At 39.6% G+C, this 8738-nt stretch overlaps 1 pseudogene; it reads right to left on the reverse strand.

The window, feature by feature from the left end:
* Positions 1-285: 285 nt before the first annotated feature.
* LOC148865357 (phloretin 4'-O-glucosyltransferase pseudogene) lies at positions 286-7686 on the reverse strand (annotated as a pseudogene).
* Between the last annotated feature and the right edge of the window lie 1052 nt (positions 7687-8738).

The following is an 8738-nucleotide window of genomic DNA, read 5'->3' on the forward strand; positions in this document are numbered from 1 at the left end:
TACCCTCAATCTAACATTGTTACCATAACCATGGGAAGAATAGAGAAATTTTAGCTGGATCAAACGACTGGAAATCTTTCAACACTTAGTGAAATATTCTCTCTCATGGTTCCAAGCACAGTGGATTGATGGCGTTGGATAAAATTAAAATTAATGGCAGTGTTTACTATTTAGTAGATTCTAATTGAAAATCAAGAGTGTCCCATGTGAGGTCCCTCCTGTCCAACGTTTAATTTGAATGCTCATCACCCACACGAAAAGCAACAAAATTTACAACCATACACTCTAAACTACAGAACAATCTTTTCTCATCTCTTCCACAAACCGCCGGAGATTCTTATCAGAAGAACCATCCTCCTTCACAGCTTTCTTGGCTAGTTCTTTCCATTTCCTGGCGTTCCTTTTCATCTCTTCCCCATTCTCTCCTTCCATCACCATATCTAAGCACCTCTTGATCTCCTCCCTCTCAACTACTCCATCTCCTTCTCCTTTGCTCTCATGCTCACCCCTGTACCGCAAACACCTTCTATTAACATCGCATTCGTCGCTTGGTCCGTCCACAGTGGAAACACCACCACCCGAACCCCAGTCACCAGACTCTCCAACGTTGAATTCTACCCACAGTGCGACAGGAAGCAACCCACCGAAGGGCGTGAGAGAACTTCAACCTGAGAACACCACGGCACTATCATTCCTTCTCTTTTCTGCTCTTCGACCCTACTCAGAAATGCTTCTTCCTCTTTCTTCGTTTCTTCTTAAGCATTCTCATTCTTCCGGATGACCCACAAGAACGGCCGGCCACTCTCTATCAACGCTCTTGCAAGCTCTTCCATTTTCTGCATGGGTAACACAACGATGCTTCCGAACGACATGTAGACCACAGATGAATCCTCTTTCGAGTTTAGCCACTCCATGTAGTCTGTCGAACCATGGAACAGATCTCCTCCAAAAGATTTATCAGATGGGTCTTTGCCGTCTAAGAAAGCCGACGGAATCTGTTGGTGAAGATGGGGTTACTGTAACTTAGGAGGAGAAGCTCTAAGGCTTGTCTAAAGACACTGTCTTTAGAACGTTATTTGCCCCCACTCAGTTTTACTGAGTTTGCTGTTGGGTTACAGGCAAATTCGTTCCCAGGATACAACAGAGCCTTGGGCGAGAATCTGCAACCAGCAAAGTTGAAGAGTCTCCAAAGAAACCTTCTGTGAGACTGTAGCAGACAGGACTGAGAGAGAGAGAGAGATAGTGAATTTCGAAAATTGTGTTTTCGGAGTCTGATTCATGCTCCTTAAATAACTTGTGAAGAGGTATGAGGAAAATGTAGGTGCTGGTTTAGAGAATGCACCTTGAACAGTCACAATTTCAACCATTGTGACTGTTTAAAAAGTTATTAACAGTTGGTGACTGTTAACTTTGAATTGTGTCTCTTGATCACACCCGATCGAATCGTGACCGTTGATCTCATCAATGGTGATCAACGGTCATCAACGTACCAAAACCAGAGCCGCCCATCGCAAGCCACGCGAAGTGCGAGCAACGTGCACCTCTAAAGCGCTTCATTGTGCCACACACACACGCGCACATGCGTGTGCGCGCATTGCACAGTATCGAATCCCCATACTCTCCTCTACTAATTCTAAGGAGTGTAAATCAGCTCTTATTGAAATATTGAAAACAAAACTTATAATTTTTCAATGTGGGACAAGTTCAAAACTGGGTTTTTGTAAGAGAAAAACTTATTTTATTATTATTATTTTTTTTAAACAAGTGTATAGGTGCAATTTCTCATGTAATTGACCAATCAAACCCATTGGATTTAATCTCTTATGAGATTAAAATCCAACAATCCCCCACCATGATTGATCAATTACATAGTTCTCTCTCAATCCAAACTATTATGACACATTTATGCATAGAAAAGGTGTTTATCAACTTAAACCTCTTGTTAGTATAGTTATTTCAGAGCCTTGTCAAAGTTATTGGTGGTAAGACCTTAAACTAACTACTCTCAAGACAGACCGGAGACACCTATACACATAAAAATGTTCAGTCTCTGCAAGAGTTTCAAATTTTGCTCAACACTGTTATGACCATGTGCTTCTTTCCTGGTTTCATGAACAATCCCGAGAGCAAACCCAAACCCTCATGAGAAGCGGCACCACTTCTATGTTCACATAGGTGAAGTTCCACTATGTGCTCCGTTATTTGACACATTCCATAACTCCATTAAGAGTTTATCTCAATCTCTCATCATAACGGACAACACCGTTTATGTTGTGATGGGAAATTTCTCAATGTCAGTGCTAACAGTCACATTACTATAACTTGTTGTTACCCATTAAACCCAATACTGATGGCTTTTCAGTTCAGGTTGGGTTACCATTATAGGTGACTAAGTAAAGGGTTTTAATCCCTTCTCTTTGGTTGTCATTCTTATCAATTCTCTGGCTAAACCCTTGGTAAGAGGATCAGTCAAGTTTTTACTTGACCTCACATAGGTTATAGTGATGATTCCATCTTGAATCAGTTGCCTAACAAATTTATGTCTGGACTTGCCATTGTAGGTACCACTGTAGGCCCTTGACAGAGTTGCCTCACTATCACAGTAAATGGAAATTAGAGGCATAGGACTAGGCCAAAGTTTTATATCCAATAATAAATTCCTAATCCATTCAGCCTCTTTTCCAGCAGCCGCTAAGGCTATGAATTCGGATTCCATGGTCGAGTGAGATATACAAGTTTGTCTCTTGGATGCCCAAGAGATTGCACCCCCACCAAGGACAAAAATCCATCCAGATGTGGACTTGTTATCTCCATTACCGGTAATCCAACTTGCATCAGTGTACCCTTCTAGTACAATTGGATAATCACAATAAAACAAGCCAAGTTCCAGGGTTCTCTTGAGATACCCAAGAACTCTCCCAATTGCCTTCCAATGCTCTGCACCGGGATTACTTGTAAACCGACTGAGTTTACTTATTGCAAATGCAATATCAGGTCTGGTACAAAGCATAGCATACATCAAGCTCCCTATTGCACTAGCATACTCAAGTTGTGCAATTGCTCTACCAGTATTTTCTACTAGTTTTATACTAGAATCATATGGCGTGCTATATTCTTTAAACCCTAAATGCTTAAATTTCTCAAGTACTTTCTCAATATAATGTGATTGGCTTAATGCATAGCCCCTACTATGCTTTTTAACTTTTATTCCCAAGATGGTATCTACTTCTCCTAAATCTTTCATCTTGAAAACAGAGGATAAGTAGTTTTTAGTTTCATTTATGCCAACCATATTTGTACCCACAATAAGCATATCATCCACATAAAGACATACAATTATTCCATATTTGTACCCACAATAAGCATATCATCCACCAAAAGCTAGAATGCAAGAATCAAATTTCTCATGCCACTGTTTAGTGCTTGCTTTAATCCATATAGTGATTTAACCAGTTTATAGACTTTCTTCTCGTTTCCAGGAAGAACAAATCCTTCTGGTTGTTCCATGTAAACCTCTTCATTTAAATCACCATTTAAGAAAACAGTTTTAACATCCATTTGGTGAACAGATAAGTGATAAATGGATGCTAATGCTATAAGTGTTCTAATAGAAGTTGTTCTAGCCATTGGTGCATAGGTGTCAAAGTAATCAAACCCTTCTTTTTGACTAAATCCTTTGGCTACCAATCTAGCCTTAAAAGTTGCACAGTTCCATCAGTGTTGTATTTTCTTCTAAACACCCATTTACATTTTATTGGTTTTGATCCTAGAGGCAGATCTACTAGTACCCATGTGTTATTTGACATTATTGAATCGATTTCATCATTTATAGCTTCCTTCCAAAAGGCAGCATCTCTAGAGGTCATGGCCTCACTATAGGTTTTTGGATCATTTACAATGTTTAGGACAATGAGTATTTTATTTAAAAGATTCTCTCTATCAGCCTCAACAAAAAATACAATTGACTGAAGAGATAAAATTTGAACCTAAGTGTTTCTTTGTTTTTTGTCTTTGACTTTTTCCAAGTCCTATTGTAGGTGTTATAGTTGTGTCATTTCTTCTTTCAGTCTCATTATTATCAACAGGTATTGAGATTTGAGTTTCTCTGTCATTTTCTGTGGATTCATTTTCTTCAGGTTCAAAACACAGTTTATTTTCAAAGAATTCAACATCTCTAGTTTCAATTATTTTGTTGGACTCTAAGTCTAGAAGCCTATAAGCCTTGCTATGTTCTGCATATCCAACAAACATACTTTTCTTAGCTCTGAGTCCTAATTTGGTTCTTTTAGGATCTGAAACTCTATAATATGCTAAGCACCCCCACAATTTTAGATATGCTAAAGTAGGTTTTCTTCCTGTCCATAATTCATATGGGCATTTGTTATTAACTCTAGAAATAATTCTGTTATGTAAATGGCATGCTGTTAGGAGTGCTTCCCCCCACAGGTTTAAGGGTGCATTAGCTTTTAACAATATGCAGTTTATCATTTATGTAAGTGTTCTATTTTTCCTTTCAGCCAGGCCATTCTGCTGAGAGGTATAAGGAGCAGAACACTGATGTATTATTCCAAATTCTTCACAGAAAGAATTAAACTCATTTTTAAAGTATTCAGCACCCCTATCACTTCTAAGGATTTTAATTTTCTTTTCTAGATGATTTTCAACTTCAGTCTTATATAGTTTAAACATGTCAAAGGCTTCATCCTTAGTTCTCATAAGGTAGACATAGGTGTACCTAGAAAAGTCATCTATAAATGTTATGAAGTATCTCTTGCCTCCTCTAGTTAATATACCATTGAATTCAGAGATGTCAGAATGAATTAGTTCTTGAAGTTGAGAATTTCTCTCAACACTAGGGAAAGGTTTCTTAGCCATTTTAGATTTTACACATATTTCACATTTTCCAGTTGATTCATTACTATAAGCAATTATACCTAGTTTGCTCATGTTCTTTATGGATTTAAAATTCAAGTGTGCTAATCTATCATGCCATAAAGAGAAAGAATCAACAATATAAGCAAAAACTTTTCCTTCATTAATACTTAATTTGAACATACCATTACAACCATATCCCTTTCCAACAAACATCCCATTCTTGGATATGATTAGTTTGTCGTCTTTGAATCACCTCTTACAAACAAGATTTACTGAGACTAAGTTCTTTCTAACGTCAGGAACATGGAGAACATTCAGGAGAGTCAGTGTCTTTCTGGAGGTGAAGTTCAACTCTACGTTGCCTTTTCCAGCAACTTTGGCATATGTTTGGTTTTCCATCTGTACCTCCTGGCCATCAGTCACTTCTTCATATGTCTTGAATAAGGACTTGTCCTTACAAACATGGACTGTGGCGCCTGAATCAAACCACCATCCAGAAGACGATTCTGCCATGTTGACTTCAGTAATCATGGCCACGAGATTGTCTTCTACCATGTTTGTAGACTTGGTTCTGCCTTTTTGATATCGGCAAACTCGAGCATAATGGCCCTTCTTTCCACAAACATAGCAGGATCCTTTCTTATTGTTGCTGTTTTTGAAGTTCCCATCCTTCTTCTTTACTTGTAATGCAAGGTTAGTCTTCTTTGATCCGTTTTCCACAAAATTTACCTTAGAGTTCAGCATACCGGTCAGGGTCTTATCCCTACTGTCTCTAATTCAAGACTCTTCTTCAATACGAAGGTGTTGCTGAATTTGCTCCAAGGTAAGTTCTTCAGCCTTGTGCAGAAGCTTCTTCCTGTAATCCTTCCAAGAGGGTGGAAGTTTGGCAATGATTGCTCCCACTTGGAAAGATTCAGGAAGGATGATGTTAAGGGATCGAATTTTATTGACTATCACATGTAGTTCATGAACTTGCTCCAGTATAGGTTTATGGTCGTTCATGATGAAGTCAAAGTATTCTGCAATAAGATACTTATTCGTACATGCTTCTTGCACCTTGTATTTGAATTCCAGGGCCTTTCAGATTTCTTTTGGAGATGCAAGTTCCTTGTAGAAGTTGTAGAGCTGGTCTGATAAGGCATTCAGAATGTGTCCTCGGCACAGAAGTGAGTCCTCTTCCCGTTTTGCTCTTTCCTTCTTTAGATTCTCAGAGTCTTTGTCAGTGGGTTCAGGAAGTGATTGCAGATTCAGGTCCAACAGATAGTATAGCTTTAGTGTGGTCAGAAAGAAGATCATCTTGTCTTGCCATCGGCTGAAATTTGCTGCATCGAACTGGTCTAGTCGAACAAGATCTTGGTTCATCATTTTGATCGAAGTCATGCTTGTTTCCGCCTCCATTGCAGAATAACGTTCTAAAATTGTTGGTGAAGATGGGGTCACTGTAACTTAGGAGGAGAAGCTCTGAGGCGCGTCTGAAGACACTGTCTTTAGAACGTTATTTGCCCCCACTCAATTTTACTGAGTTTGCTGTTGGGTTACAAGCAAATTCGTTCCCAGGATACAACATAGCCTTGGGCGAGAATCTAGTTTAGAGAAGGCACCTTGAACAGTCACAATTTCAACCATTGTGATTGTTTAAAAAGTTGTTAACAGTTGGTGACTGTTAACTTTGAATTGTGCCTCTTGATCACACCCGATCGAATCGTGACCGTTGATCTCATCAATGGTGATCAACGATCATCAATATACCTCAACCAAAGCCGCCCATCGCAACCCACACGAAGTGTGAGCAAAGTGCGCCTCTAAAGCGCCTCATTGCACCACACACACGCATGCACGTGCGTGTGCATTGCGCGGTATCGAATCCCCATACTCTCCTCTACTCATTCTAAGGAGTGTAAATCAGCTCCTTTTGAAATATTGAAAACAAAACTTATAATTTTCCAATGTGGGACAAGTTCAAAACTGGGTTTTTGTAAGAGAAAAACTTATTTTATTATTATTATTATTTTTTTTTTTAAACAAGTGTACAGGTGCAATTTCTCATGTAATTGACTAATCAAACCCATTGGATTTAATCTCTTATGAGATTAAAATCCAACAGAATCAATGGCCCAACTCCAATCAAATCAATCTTCTCAACGGCTCTCAGTGCTTCAGGCTCTAAGGCATCGAACGTGTTTACAAGAACTCGTGGCTTGGTTTCTCGTTCCAAGGTTTCGATCTGTTCATGAAATGTTGGAAGAGCGAAAGGGTAGGCGGTATTGGAAGGGAGGAGAAAGGAGGGAAGGTCTCGGCTGGTGAGTGGTGGTAGACCTGGTAGTTCTATAGTATACGAGGAGTCATTTTTGTTGTTACTTATGAGGTCGCCATAGCCAGTGAAGTTGTAGTAGTAGATGTCGAAGACAGTGGTGGATTGAATCCAGAGAAGAGCCTTGGGGACATCAAGGTTACGTGCGACGTCTGCGGCCCACGGTAGGAGGAGAGTGTAAACCAAGCAGGTAACGGGGTGGACTTCTCTAGCTAGGCTGAGAATAAGCTCTCTCAGAGTCTCTGAACCACGGCGTTTCAGCTCGGACAGAAGTGTTCGATGCTGTCGATGGGTTTGAAGCCATCGTCATAGCCGTCTGAGAAGGGTGCGAAGGTTAAGCCATCTGGGTTGCAGGCGTTCGACATGCGACGGTGGGCAGAGACGCTGGTGGCGAAGGTGACTTGAGCGCCGATGCGTATGAGGCACTTGGCGAACTGGAGGCTTGGGTTGATGTGGCCTTGAGCAGGGAACGTCACAACCAGGAAGTGGGGGTGCGACATAGCTGGAGCCAGGAGTGCAGATTCAAGTGTTTTGTGTGCTTTATTTTGATGAGCAGATTCAGATTCAAGTGTGCTGTGGTTATGGTAGAGAGATGGGAATGGATTTGAGCTTTGAGGGCACGGAGTTTAAATAGAACATGGGCTAGTTTATAGCGCTACATAATGACGTGTGTGGTGACGGATTGTAAAACCAAAGCTTTTCCGGTTGATTCTTTCTATCTTCATTGAGAATTAAAAAATATACATGGTTATACCCATCGAATCTCCAAACTTATGGCAACTATAACTCCTAAGTTTATAGGAATTCAAACGTATCTTTCCTACTATCTGAACTATAAGAAAATATTATACAAAGAAGATATACACTGTGAGAGTAATTCAGCATATATTCTTAACAAGATTATCCTCCACAAAAGGGTTATTGAGGTCAATTTCGAGAGGTCTGAGAAAAAATTAAATGTCATGATTGATGAGTGAACGTGCAGCAGAAATTGGTCTGGCAATACGAGAGGAGGTCAAGGAGCTCACAGAATGCAGCGGATCAGGCAAAATTGGACGAAATCACCCGTATGAGGGACGAGTGGTTTAGTGGGTAGTATAATTGTAAGACATATCAATATTTCAATGAAAAGGAAGTGCTATTTTGTGTAATTTGAATATTTGTACTCTTCCTGTCTTTGTCTTTGCCTCAGTAACCTCCTTACATGCGCTTATTAATCCCTTAGTGTAGCTCTAAAAAATATCGTATTAATTGGTTAAAGTTTTATCCATGCTTTTCAAAACCGGATCGGACCAGATGGTACCGGAAAAACCGGTAATCGGTCAGGCCCCTAGGTCCGGTTACACTAAAAACTGAAAATCTTTAAAAAATGTTGAAAAAGTCAAAAAACCATTAACTCAGGCGGTTGGACCGTTAAATAGTTTAACTCGGGTAGCGGTTCGTGGGTTTTCTTTTTTATTTTTAATGTTTTAAATAAAAAAAAATAAAAAATAAAATTCCTTTAATATCCCCATTCCAAATCAATTAATCGAATGTAGGGTTAGAACCCAAT

The sequence above is a fragment of the Nelumbo lutea genome, chromosome 3 (genome assembly GCF_056320005.1).
Source record: "Nelumbo lutea isolate HS-2025 chromosome 3, American lotus-T2T, whole genome shotgun sequence".
Classification (NCBI taxonomy): Eukaryota; Viridiplantae; Streptophyta; class Magnoliopsida; order Proteales; family Nelumbonaceae; genus Nelumbo; species Nelumbo lutea.